The sequence below is a fragment of the Camelus ferus genome, chromosome 3, assembly GCF_009834535.1.
Source record: "Camelus ferus isolate YT-003-E chromosome 3, BCGSAC_Cfer_1.0, whole genome shotgun sequence".
In the NCBI taxonomy this organism is placed as follows: Eukaryota; Metazoa; Chordata; class Mammalia; order Artiodactyla; family Camelidae; genus Camelus; species Camelus ferus.
In genome coordinates, this window is record NC_045698.1 from 69,320,500 (window position 1) to 69,335,734 (window position 15,235).

Genomic DNA, 15,235 nt, shown 5'->3' on the forward strand with positions numbered 1-15,235 from the left:
GTATCATACACACATTCATGACAAAAACCTACATAACCATAAAATACAACAAAGGAGGACAGAGCAGAGCAATGGAATGAAATAGCTGCACAATTTCAAATGATGCTATTATTTGAAATCTTAGATCCAATCATGTTTTAAACTAATGAGACTCACTCCCTTGAACTTCCTAGTTTCATGAGCCAAAATATTCCCCTTTGAATACATAACATTAGTTAAGGTCCTTTTATCATCTGTAACTGTAATACTAATTGACCCATTGTTTAAAACTTGGATACATTAATTCCATTAATTCTACCCAAGCATTTCTTAGTTTTCTGACACACAAAAAAGAAGTCACACTATGAACTAGCCCATCACTCATTTATTTCAACAAAAATTTGAGGATCAAATTGAAGTTATTTTCATATCTTAAATTTATTAATTTTACAGTGATTTTATTTCCAAGTCTTTAATGATTTGACCTTGCAATAAAATAAGTTACCATATTAAAACCTCATCACCCCTTAAGTCAACTGCACACCACACACACAAAGATACTAATATTCTTTTTTGTAGTACACAGCACTGTGATAGGCATTTTCATTTTAAATTCTAATGAGCTTTCTAGGTTGACTCAGTTACACATCAGTTTCTCTTCATATAAACTGTCAGGTTTATTATTTGTTTATCCGGCTTTCTCTGCATGGAGTTCTCCTATGCATCCATCACATTATTCCAAGCATAATACTTTTTTCAAGTTCCAGTTCAAGATCTACCTTCTTCAGTAATTATTTAGCAAACTGTTCCAGTGATCCTTATTTTGATTTACACAGAAGTTGCATTCATCAGGAAAACAAAAAGTTCACATAATCCAAAGTTCAACCAGGGATGAAATATAATCTTGTGTGATTTTTGTTTGTACTGTTTTGCTTTGTTTTGAAATGACTATATATAGGCTTGATTCTAAGAGTAAGTATTGGACTCTGAAGTAATTAAAAATGTGTAGAATAAAAATGCAATTATTGATGGAACAAAAGTAAATCTAGTAGAAGAGTAGACTTAGAAATATAGAAAGCTATTCTTCAAAGATCAGATAGAAGGAGATGGAGATCAATAAAGAGGACCTGGATAAATGTATAAGGGAAGGTTAATGGGAGTTGAAGGTGTGCATCTGATGGCCTCTTTTATTCACTGACTATTTTATAGATGAGGGAAGACAGGTTTTGAGGGTTAAAACAATTTTCTAAAGTCACAGCGTTAGTACCCAGCAGAAGAACCCCAACCCAGTTTCTATTTCCGCAAACCATACTACCTGTATGAAAGAGAAGGCACAGGAGGAAAAGAGTTGGAGAAACAAGAAGCTTGAAGAAAGATGGAATGTCCTATGGTATTGCATGTAGGAAATGAAGAAAAGTTTCAATCAATAATGATTAAACATATATAACTTACATTGAGAAGCACATGAAGATTCTAAGAATAAACAAGTAGATAAATGGAACATAGTAAAGTGTCCAGGAAAAAAAAATCCCACATAAATATAATCAACTGATCTTTGAAAAAGGAGCAAATCCAATACAATGGAGAAAAGATAGTCTTTTCAACAAATCGTGTTGGGACAACTGAATGTCTACGTTAAAAAAAAAATTTAGACATAGATTTTACATCCTTTAATAAAATTAACTCAAAATAGATCATCAACTTAAGTATAAAATGCAAAATGATAAAATTCCCAGAGGAAAGCATAGGAAAAAATTTAGATGGTCTTGGGTTTGACGGTGACTTTTTAGATACAATATCAAAGGCACTATCCAATGAAGAAATAACTGATAAGCTGGACTTCATTAAAATTTAAAAATCTTACTCTGTGAAAGACACTGTCAAGAGTGAGAAGACAAGCCACAAACTCCAAGAAAATATCTGAAAAAAAATCTGATAAAAGATAGTTATCAAAAATGTACACAGAACTTTTAAATTTTAACAGATATGAAAAAAATCTTATTTAATAATGGGCAAAAGTTCTTAACAGTTACTTCACTAAAGAAGATGTACAGATGGCCAATAAACACAGAAAAGCAACATATGTCATTAGGGTATGGCAAATGAAAACGACAAAGAGACACCACTACGCCAACTATTAAAATGTCAAAAATTCAAAACATTGTCAACACCAAATGCTGGCGAGGATGTGGAAGAAAAGGAATTCTAATTCACTGTTGATAGGAATACAAAATAGTACAGCACTTTGGAGGATAGTTGGGCAGTTTCTGACAAAACTAAATGTACTCTTACCAAATGATTCAGCAACTGCTCTCCTTGATATTTAGCCCAAGGAGTTAAAAACTTATGTCCACAAAGAAACCTGCATATGAATGTTAACAGTTTTATTCACAATTGCCCAAACTTGGAAGTAACCAAGATGTCCTTCAGTAGTTGACTGGATAAATAAACTGGAACATCCAGCAATAGAATATTATTCCACACTGAAAAGAAATGCGCTATCAAGGCATGAAAATACAAGAAGGAAACTACATGGTATTACTAAGTGAAAGTAACCAATCTGAAAAGGCTACATATGACTTTCTAGGTAAGACAAAACTATGAAGACAGTAAAAAGATCTGTAGTTGCTAAGGGTTAGGGGAGAGAAAAGGATGAGTAGGCTGAGCAGAAAGGATTTTTAGGGCAGTGAAACTACTCTGTATGATATTGTAATGATGGATACATGCATTACACATTTATCCAAACCCAAAGAATGTATGCAATGAGCAAACCCTAAAGTAAACTACAAATTTTGAGTGATAATGATGAGTCATTAATTGTAACAAATGCAGCACCCTGGTTAGAGATGCTGATAATAGGAGTGGCTATGCAGGTGATGGCACAGGACATATATGAGAAATCTCTGTACCTTCCACCCACTTTTGCTGTGAACACAAAACTGCTCTAGAAAAATAGTCTATTAAAAAAAAAAAAACTGTCAGTCAAGAAGCATAGGATAAATTTAAATTTTTTTTCCAATTGGAAGGAAATGTTAAATTATGTTTGAATAGACTACATGGCCTCAACAGTGATTATAAGAAATGATAGAGAATATATTTTACAATTATTATAAAACTAACCTAAGCCACTATTTTTATTCCATTACTCAAAGTCACTTATATGGTATCCCTCATACGAAATTTGTTTCTAAATATACTATCAAAATTTAATATACTTAGAAATAGTGGTATATTCACAGTTCTGATAAGCCCCTTATTGAACTACCTAAGTCATAATCCAAGGTGATAATCACAATAATGATATTGCTTTTGCTGACTTTGAGCATTTTATTCCTCTATTTCATGTCCTTAGCTTATCAGTTTAATAGGAAAAAGGGAAGTGTTGAAAATTTGGTAGTTGTATTAACTTGGCATCCACTAACACTGCATTAGATCATATAAAATCCTAAATACGAGGTATGTCCTTGTGATATGAGAAATAATACTATTATTTATTATGAAATTCTGAATGTTAGAAGACATTTACTTTTATCTTACCCACATTCCAAACTATTAATAGTTAAGCCTTTATTTAGTTTAAAAGTTATATTTCCAATGTCTCCAAATTATCTATAGCCATATGTGAAATTGCTAGCCTAGGGTTACAAGAAAGTTCTGTAGATACAGAAAAAATGCAGTGGTCTTCATTCTTGTATTATTTTTCAATTGAGTATTTTTGGACACTAAACACCTACCATAAAAATGAAGCTCATCATTCTCTTTTAAAATTGAAACATAATTTGACACACAATATCACATTACTTTCAGGTGTTCACCACAGTAATTCAATATTTATATACTCTAAAACATTTCAAAGATGTCACAAAAAATTACACACAATATCACTGATGGACATAAATGCAAAAATTAACAAAAATATAAGCAAATATTAAATTCAACAGTATATAAAAAGGATTAACACGCCACGATCAAGTGAGATTTATTCCAAGTATGCAAGGACAGTTCAACATTTGCAAAACATTCAATGTGATACACCACATTAACAAAAGTAATGATAAAAATCACATGATCACCTCATGTGATAGAAAACGCATTTGACCAAAATTCAACATCCGCTCATGATAAAAACTCTCAAACTTACTATAGAGGGAATATATCTCAACATAATAAAGCCACATATGAGAAGCCCACAGCTAATCTCATACACTCAATGATGAAAACTGGAAGCATTTTCTCTAAGATCAGGAACAAGACAAGGATACTCACTCCTAACATTTTTATTCAACATAGTATTTAAAGTCAACACAGCAATCAGACAAGAAAAATCAAAGGAATCACAAACTGGAAGGGAAGAAGTAAAACTGTCACTGTTTGCAGATGACATGATACTAACCATAGAAAATGGTAAAGATGCCACCAAAAAACTACCAGAACTCATCAACGAATTCAGTAAAGTTGCAGGATACAAAATTAATATGCAGAAACCTGTTGTGTTTCTAGACACTATCAACAAACTATCAGAAAGAGAAATTAAGAAAATAATCCCACCTGCAATTGCATCAAAAAGAATCAAATACCTGGGAATAAAATCTAACTAAACAGGTAAAAGACCTGTACTCTGAAAACTATGACACTGATCAAACCATTTCAAAACAATACCAACACATGGAAAGATACATCATGTTCACGGATTGGAAGAATATTGTTAAAATGACCATACAATCCAAGACAATCTACAGATTCAATATAATCCCTATAAAAATACCAATGGCATTTTCACAGATCTAGAATAAACAATTCTAAACATTGTAGGAAAACAAAATAATCCAAATCACCAAAACAATCTTAAAGACAAACAAAGCTGTTGCATCACATTTCCTAATTTCCAACTATAGTACAAAGCTACAGTAATTGAAACAGTGTGGTACTGGCACAAAAACAGATGCATAGGTCAATGGAACAGAACAGAGACAGCAGAAGTGAACCTACACTTACAGTGTCAACCTGTGACAAAGGAGGCAAGAATATACAATGGGGAAAAAAAGGAACCTTTTCAATAAATGATGCTGGGAAAACCAGACAGTTATGCAGCTAATCAAACTGGCCTACTTTCTCATACCATATACAAAAATAAACTTAAAATGGATTAAAGACTTAAATATCAGACCTGAAACAGTAAAACTTCTAGAAGAAAATTTAGGCAGTACACTCTTTGACATCAGTCTTAGCAATATTTTTATTGGATATATTCTCTCAAGCAAGGGAAACAAAAGCAAAAATAGACAAATGAGACTACATAAAACTAAAAAGCTTTTTCACAGCAAAGGAATCTATCAACAAAACAAAAAGGCAACATACTGAATGGGAGAAGAAATTTGCAAATAATACATCCAACAAGAGTTAATATTAAAAATATACATAGAACCCATACAACTCAACATCAAACAAATATCTCAATTTAAAAAATGGTCAGAGGATCCCAACAGACAGTTTTCCAAAGAAGACATGTGGCCAATAGCCACATGAAAAGATGTTCATCATCACTTACCATCAAGGAAATGCAAATCAAAACCACAATGAGGTATCACCTCACCTCTGTCAGAATCACTATTATCAAAAAAACAAATAACGAGTGCTGGCCAGGTTGTGGAGAAAAGGGAACCCTCAGGCACTGCTGGTAGGAATGTAATTTGGGGCAGCCACAATGGAAAACAGTATGAAGGTTTCTCAGAAAATTAAGAACAGAATGACCATACAATCCAGAAATTCCACTCCTGCATATTTATCCAAAGAAGAAGAAAAAAAACTAACTCAAAAAGATATATGCACCCCTATGTTCACAGCAGCATTATTTATAATACACAAGACATGGAAATAACCTAACTGCCCATCAACAGATGAATGGATAAAGAACACACACACACAGACACACAGAATATTACTTAGCAACAAAACAGAATGAAATCTTGCCATTTGTGACAACACTGATAGACCCAGACAGTAGTATGCTAAGTGAAATTAGTCAGAGAAAGACAAATACTGCATGGTTTCACTTATACATAGAATCTAAAAATCAAAACAAGTCAACAAATATAACAAAGCAGAAACAGAATCATAGATAGAGAACATACAAGTGGTTGCCAGAGGGCAGAGAGTGAGGAGAGAAATAGATGAGGAAGATTAAGAGGTGCAAACTTCCAATTGTAAAATGAGTCACAGGTGTGAAATGTGCAATGGAAATTCTTAAATTGGAAGAGTAATATTTGTTTTTAGTGTAGTATCTATAGTGACTGTCCTATGCCTGCGTCAGTATTGTATAGTTAATAATTATGTAATATTTTTGTATGGTGACATAAGATAACTAGAGTTAATGGTGGTGATTATTTTTAATATACAAATTCAAATCACTAAGTTGTATACCAAGAAATAATATAGTGTTGTAGGTCAATTAAACTTCAAAAGCAAACGAACTCATTAGAGAAGAGACCAGGTTTGTGGTGACAAGAGGTGGGAGTGGGAGGAGGGGGAACTTGATGAAGGTGGTTAAGAAGTAGAAGCTTGTAAGATGTAAGTAATAGGAATGTAATGTCCAACACAGTATAATTAGCAATGCTGTATGTAGTGTATGAACGTTGTTAAGAGAGTAAATCCTAAGAATTCAACACAAGAGAAAATACTTTTTTTCTATTTCTTGAATTTTTTATCCATATGAGATAATGGATGCTCATTAAACTTACTGTGGTAATCATTTCACAATGTATGTAAATGAAATCATTATACTGTACACCTTAAATTTATACAGTGCTATATGTCAATTACATCTCAATGAAACTGAGAGATGAAAAGCCTCCACCCAGGATATATTCCTTCCAGATCTTGGTACTCCTGTAAAAGAATGGAAGAATGGGAACTAAGGAGGACATGTAAGAGGCTATCCAAAGATATCATTAATTATAAAAAGGAAAAGTATGATACAGAAGTCTCTAGAGGAAAGGTCTTCAAAGAACCTACCGAACAGCTTCATGCAAAAGAGAACCAGAATAATCATCATAAGGATCCTGTTCTCATTCTGTGGAGGGAAGGGTTACAGTCAAAGCAGAAGTAGTCTCCAGGAAATCTGATGATTAACTTAATCACCAACACAATGGGCACTGAGGAGTCTAGTAGAAATATTGAAAGCATTAATTAAGCCACAATCTTAAACTAAAAACATTATTAACAAGATGTGAATGTGGAACTCAAGCTTTGACTTTAAAACGGTACCCCAAGGAGAATAATCTGATTCACAAAACAGAACACTTTTCTGTACAGGGGTTTTAACCTAACCTCACAGATAAGGTGAGTCCCACCACTCTATAAGTCTCACCACAAATGCCAATATATTGATGTTATTGATTTTAATGGATTTCTTCAAATATAATTTAAAATTCCTCTACCTAGTGCAGATACTAACACCAAGTTGACATACAAACAAATAGTATTTGCACTTAATGTAATGAAGCCAGCTGTTATTATGGTTAAGTATTTTTCTCAGAAAACATGAAATTAGATTTGAACAGAAGCTCAAAATCATAAAAACCGCTTTAATAATACAAAGTGTATATTATTGATTCTCAGCTTACTCGGTTTTTAATGTTATTTTTCTCCTCTGCATTTTGACGCCAGAGGTCCTTCATGAATATTCATGAGGACTGTTTCCAGAATCTTATCTACCCACTCAGGTATCCCATATAAAACAGTAGGTTCAAGTCAGGTCACTTATTAGTCAGGCTCAAATCTAACATGGCTTGTTCTGATATGGAATAATTTTGAATAAAGGCAGGTTGTCTGCTGAACAGACCAAAATCTGGTAATTGTACAAGCTATACTGATTGATTTATCAAATATTTATAAGCGCCTACTACTTATTGAGTTGGAAAGCTGTGGATTGGTGATAATAAAGACAAATAATGCATCCTCAATTCCAATTTCCATGTCCTGAAGTAAATTATACTGGTGTCAGTGACCAGCATATGAACAGGAAGCAGAAGCAGTGCCGTATTACTGTTAACAGGTTCCAGATGAGGCTTGGGGTAGGAGGAATCAATCTGTCTCTAGAGTTGGGCTTTTAAGTATATGTAGGAGCTCGCCAGATAAAGAAGGGGGTTCTAGTCACAAAGAATAATAGTTATATAAAGCCCCAGAAGAACTTCATAAATTCAAGGAGGTTAGGCAGGTGTGACAGGAGTGCAGAGAGTAAGGTGATCAGACTCAGGACACGAAGTGTGAGAAGCATCATCATGGAAGCCCTGAAAAGGATACTACATTTTAAATTAATTAAACAAAAAATTTTAATTTTTAAAGGGAAGCTTTATCAATAGGAGTCACTAACAGATCATTCAAGGGGTCTGTGACCATCAGATAAGCATTTTAAAGTCAGCTAATTCAGACTTCACAGTGTTTACAGTATAAAGAAGGTCAGGGAAAGCGGTACATACACTCTCCTGTAACCTGGCTGTAACAAGTTCAGGGTCTAAGCTGACACAGTGGCTGATATCAAAGCAGGCGACAGACAGAAGAGACATCAACCCAAACTATTTTCCACCTTCTTAATGAATCAAGTATCCCCAAAATTACAGCTGTATGAACCTGAGGAAAGCAAACCAAAAAACCTCCTGGGAATTCAAAGAAAGTATGACTATAATCCTGAATGTACAAAATGTTTACCTGTCTGTTAGCATTAGTACAAGCACCTCTAAAACGAACTAAAATAAAGAGAGTAATGTGAGTGCTATCTCTGACCCTATTATCAATTTTCTGGGAAGGGTAACTTTTCTCTAGGCGTCTCCATTATTCTTCCACAATTAAAACCAAATTCCTGTGAAATCCACCAGGCAAGATAATAGTAAAACTAATTAAAACACTACTATCGTTCAGGTTTTTAATTGAGTCTATTCAAAAATAGTGTACATATCTTTAACAAAGTTGTCTATATATACTTTGCACTGTGTGTTAAATTGTTTAAGTTTTAATAAATGTTCCTCCTGAATTACAACATGATTTTTGTCACGTTCATCTTTCTTGTTGATTTGTTAATGAAGAAGGAAAGAATGTTTTTCAGAATAAAGACCAACTGAATTTCCAAACCACTTTTTCTCCATCTTTTCTTCCATAATATATATTCCACAATATTCCATATCATTTAAATAAGCTACAACTGTAATGGAAACTGCCAATCAGGGTTAAAGTAGTATAACCATAACCAAGTTAGATAAATTTAAAATCTACCAGCCAAATCTAAATATTCAGTTTAATGGAATTCAAACTACTTCGTACTACAAGTGGCAGTGTGTGAAGACTAGTTACCAAGAAATGAAAAATCAGTGCCTCATGAGCTGAGTTAAATGTGATTATAAATCTGCATTTCTGAAACTGAGTCTTTGTGTCAGTGCTTTGACATAGAGCATAAGCAACAATAGCCCACATGTTGTACAGAAATAATCCATGTAAGATAGTAATGTGAACAGTATGTCCTACTTTCAAAATGGTATCATTTTTCAATGATCATCTTTTGATAACTGCCTACAGTGGTTTAGCTTTTGAAGACCTAAAATTCACTGACGCTTTAAATATTTCTCTTTAAACCAAATGAATTTTTAATAGTCAATGATCAAAAGATTTTTCTACCAGAGCCACACCCACCACCACCATCACTAACCTCTCTGACTTCTATTATTGTCTTATATTCTAAAGTACCTTAGATTGACTAAAATATATTGAGGATGGGGGAGGGCTATGCTAGAATTCTTTGTATGTGTATCCATTTAAGTTCTCGTTAAGAACTCTCCTAAGGGAACTGCTATAAGTGAAAAATTCACGTTTGGCAGATTATCTTTTACTTGTATTATTAGCATATAAAACATACTATTCTGCAATCGTAAGAATTTAAGCTTTCTGCCCAGATGATTGTCATTTTCTAGTAGAAACACATTTACCTTAAATATATTTAAAAGCATCTGATTTAACTGCTCTTAGATCTAAGAACTAACAGTAGACTATCAGACTTCACGTATGTTTACAAAAGTACAGAATTTTGAGTTCTTCTGATGGGGTAAAATGAATCGGAATACTTTGTCTCCTCTTGATCAAGGGAGAAATTCAGGAATCAGAGGATAAGATTTGTGGGTGGTAACACTAGTGCTTCTGTGAGGGGCAGTGGCTGCGTGTCTTCCGTGGGAGGAATCTTTTCACATTTCTCATTGGAGGATTAATACAATAGATATTGACTTCCCAGAAAAGAAGTCATTGGTTACTAAGTAACTGAAGGTTGACATTAAATTTACACATGAATCCTTTAAATTCAGAGGAAAATAAAAAGTTAAATACTTTAGGTAATTTTCTTCAATTTTTATCTGTAATGTCAACAAGACACATATATCCTTTAAATTTTTGTTTTCTCTCTTGGATTATTTTTCTCCTATCACTACAGTTAGATATGTAATCAAAGAAAATGCTACCCTTTCAGGCGTACATGAGCACATCAGAACTATGATGTCTGATCAATCACCATGAAAGCACAATGATATAAACAGAAAAATCAGTGAGAGGAGTACTATCAGGTGAGATTCTGGGTAATTAACTCTTGAATAACCTGTGCACACTGAGACCCTACATAAGCCTTCTGCAACTTTTTTCCTACAAATCTCAGATTTTTCAGTTTTTAGTAGTCTGACAAGTTAAACAGAAAACGTTTTAATTTTATGGACATCTGGAGCACAGACAGGCTGAGTAACCTCAGTTATTAAACCGGGTGGATCAGAAGCAACCAAATTCATTAGCTGATTTTAGTCATTAATCAGGAAGGTAACGGATGGCAGAGCCTGGCTAGCTATTCATCAAAGACTTTCCGTTTTGTTTCTTGGGCATAAAGATGGGCTACATTTGCAAACTTCCTTTGCTATAAACGCAGTCATGGGAGCCTGACAGGAAGGAACCGGGCAGAACAGCACACACCACTTCCAGGCCTGGCCTGTAACACGCTTTTTGTGAACTCCTCCCTTCACGCTTCCCATCTACTAGCAGAATGCAGGTGGCCCTTATGTCCTGGACTAGGAAAGTCAAAGGGCAGTGAGTGAGTGTAGTATTATTGGCTTAAGCCACTGAAATTTGAAGACTTTTCACTACTTCATAATGTTTTACGAATTAGCCTACTGTGAAAACACAGAAAAATATTTATACTTTTTAACTAAAACAAATGTTTCAAACTACAGTCTCCTCATTTGCATCTAATAATTCAAGTTCACTCCGATCTTGCCTAATTTTGACATCCTCTTTACAGACCGAAAGGAAACATTGCCCACTGCTGTTGGTTTTTCAGAGGACGTGTGCTTTTGGTCTTGTCATAGGACAACCCAGGACCTTAGAAAGCACTAAAAGCAGACACTAAAGGCTTACTCTGCTGTCCAATTCTTAACTCTGGAAACACTGGTTAAAGATTTTTAAATGTCAAAAAAAAAAAAAAAAAAAAGAAAGAAACTTAGGAAGCAGGTGCATTTTTTTTAACCTCTTCTGGTTAATAGAATAGTATTTCAAATGTCATTTTCATTATTTTTCTGTATAAAAATGGCTTTAGAGCTGGCTATTTTAAAATACATTTACGAATTTCTTTAAATGTACAGAGAGACAAGCTGATATCAAAATACCAACAAATGCCTAGTATTCCACAATGGAACACTGACCTCACAGCTATTAGAATGGCTCTCATCAAAAAGACAAGAACAAGTGTTGGTGAGGATTTAGAGAAAAGTGAACCCTTGTGCACTGTTAGTGGGAATGTAAACTGGTGCAGCCACTATGGAAAACAGTACAGAGACGCCCCCCAAATTTTTAAAATAGAACTACCATATGATGCAGCAATATCATTTCTGGTTACTTACCCCCTCCTCAAAAAAAAACCCCGGAAAACACTAACTGGAAGAGATATCTGCACCCTCATGTTGACGGCAGGGTTACAGACAACAGCCAAGATACGAAAACAACCTACATGTCCATCAATAGACAAATGGAAAAAGAAACTGTGGTGTAAATATATTATTAAACAGAGTATTATTTAGCCATCAAAGACATCAAAGAGAAAGAAATCTTGCCATTTGTGAACCTGGATGGATCTTGAAGGCTAAGAGAAATGAGGCAGACAGAGAAAGAAAATCCAAAGGCTATGTGGAGGGAAAAAAAGAACAAAACCAAAGAAACCGAACACACTGATAGACACAAAAAACAGAAACATAATAGATTGGTGGTTGCCAGAGGTGGAGTGGGGAGAGGGGGGTGGGAAAAGTGGGTTAAAGTGGTCAAAAGGTACAAACTTCCAGCTATGAAATAAATGTCACAGGGATGTCATGTACAGCAATGGTGACCATGTTAATAATACACTACTGCACAGTTCAAAGTTACTAAGAGAACAGATCTTAGAAGTTCTCATTACAAGAAAAGAAAATAGAATATTAGCTTGTTTCCCAAGATGACAGGATTCAATTGCACTCCTACTTTGCAGAGGTATGACTGCTGTATGATGAACAGGCATAATGTATGTTATTTTTGAACATTTGTCTTCGGGATTTATATTCCTTTTATAATCAAGGCAGTGGTACTTTGATTTAAAATAATAAGGTCAAAATTAAATTCAGCAAAACTGAGTTGCAGTATCCTTATAGAATCCCTGCCTAAGCATGAGCCATAACAGAGTTGAGAAGCACGTGTTCAAAAGCTTTGCTAGAGGTTTTTTAATATAAAGGTAGTCATTATTTTCTGTTGGGGGCATGTATTATTGTTTGCCATACGTGGGTCTATTCATTCCCCACTGCTACCTGAGTGATCTTAAGACTCTTAAGTAGTAACTTGCTGCTTAGGAGCAATTACCAGCCTCCTACGAGAAATCAAATCTGAGAAACAAGCTCATTTGTGACATATTTGTGACCCCGCTTTAATGTGGCTGCCCTTCAAGTACATGGTTTTCTAAACCCACAGAATGACACTCCATCTTTGAAAAGAGCAGAGATCTGTCCCACAGAAACAGGTACACACAGAAAAGTGTTTATAGAAAGTGAAAGGGACATAATTAGCTGAAGAGTTCAATGAACCAGAAGGAGGGGCGTTCACAACCATTTCTGTGCATAGCTCTCAAGTCCTCCATTTGATCTTATTATGACAAAAATCACATTTTCCCATGTTTGGAAACTGCTATATCCTATTTAAATATATTTTAAATTATATTATCAAAACTGGCTACTGCTCCCTTAGAAAGCATAAAGCTCATGTGTGAGAAAACACAAAGCCTGCTAGACACGGTAAGAAGGGTGTATACCACAGAAATTAAGAACAATATTATGTTTATTTGGGTGATGTATTAAGACAGATAGGGATTAACTTAGAAGCAATGTGGTGGGGAGGAGGGCAGTGCAGTAGATGTTTGGGATAAACAGAAAAATCGGGAATAGAAACTTCTCGCCTAGAAGCTGGGCTCAAATTACTTGGGAGTGTTTCTGTCACTGACAGGCAAGGTCTCCAGCTCAGAGAGACTGTGCCCCGCACTGAGCACCCAGCTAGGTGTGAGGAGTGCAAGTTCACCCGCATTCCAACCACCTGGCACAGCGCTCTGGCATGTTTACATCTCTAGGGAGGAAACTGGAAATTGTGTCTTTGACAAACACACACGTGCACACGCACCTTTATGCTAGGAAACCCACAGTTGTGTGGGAACCCATCTGTCCTCCAAGGAGAACCATTTCATAATTTTCACAAATGTTCATCGAAGCCAATAGAAGCCTTAAAACTAATTAAGTGACTCTGAACTCCTTCTGATGCCAAACTTCTAGGGTTAGCATGGGCATAGTGTAAGTGTAATTGACTCTGAAGCAACAACTTGAAAAGCCGTGAATTCAACCCCTGGATGCAGATCCTGGTTCCCACTCCAACATCACAATCCACTCTGACCCTCCACCTTCTCACTGACAACATACCTACCACAAAGAGTGATTGTATGCCTCAAATGAGATGAAACAGTCACATCACAAGCTGGGAAGTACTATGGACTTCGATACACAGATTAAGAGAGAAAAGCAAATCAGGAGGAGTAGAGACAGACTTTATTTGAATACTATTTATGAGTCGGGAAGACAAGATTTTTTTCCCAATAAAAAGACAAAAGCTGGAGCAAGTAAAAGCTTTTAACTCCACACATCTCCCAAACCTCAAAGATTCAAAACCAGATGATTTATGAGTAGACCCAAAGAATACTGGATGCTGGAAAAGATTCTGGCTACATCAAAATGTTTCATTCTTACATTTAAAGGGCCTCATCATGTATGTACTGAAATCAGTGAGCTCTTGAGAAAATGAACAACAAAGAGAAGACAACAGAGAAGAATTTAAAAATTGTGGGAGAACCTCCAATCCGCCCAGTGAACACAGACCCCACTGTGAGAATGAGTAGAGAGCCACATGGTTCCCTCAGTTGCTGTCAGTTCCAATGCATTTCTCTTGGTTTTAAGCATCTCGTTGGTATCAGTAAAGATTTAAAGATGCATAAAGCAACTATTTATCTGATGTTCAACAGTGATATACTCAAAGTTAAGAGTCAAAAAATGTTTCTGTTGGACTCTGTGCTACAATATGTGAGGAAACTGAAGAATATTCCAGAGTAATACTTCTTATATTTGAATTGTACTTTTTCCATTTTTAGAATTTAAGTTGTATGTAAAACTTGATTCCACTCGATTATAATAAATAATTATAAAAACTATTGGAATGACTTCCTAATTAACCCCCCCTGGTTCTAACCTTGACCCTTTTCAACTGACTCTTTAAGAGCTACCAAAGTGACCATTCTAAAATGAAAATCAGATCATCTGTCTCCCGATTAAAATCTTTCCAATGAAGTTTTATTACTGAGAGTAAATGCCAAGTTATTTGGTTCGGCATGAAAGGCTCCCCTTGATTTGACCCCAACTGTTCGTTTTCATCTCTTCACTCCAAGCATTCTAAGCTAACACTGAATGCTCCAGCCAAACTGTTTGTGAACAGCTTATAGTTTGTTCCAGACAACAGTTATTCTTCTGTAAGCCTGTAATACCTTTCCACTTTCCTTTCTGCCTATAAAACTGTTATTCACCTTTCAACACTCAGCTCAGGTATTACCTTGTTTAGGAAATACTCCACAAGCCCCTAACAAAGTTTCACTTTTCTCATATCTGTGCTTGAATCATCCTTTTACATACGG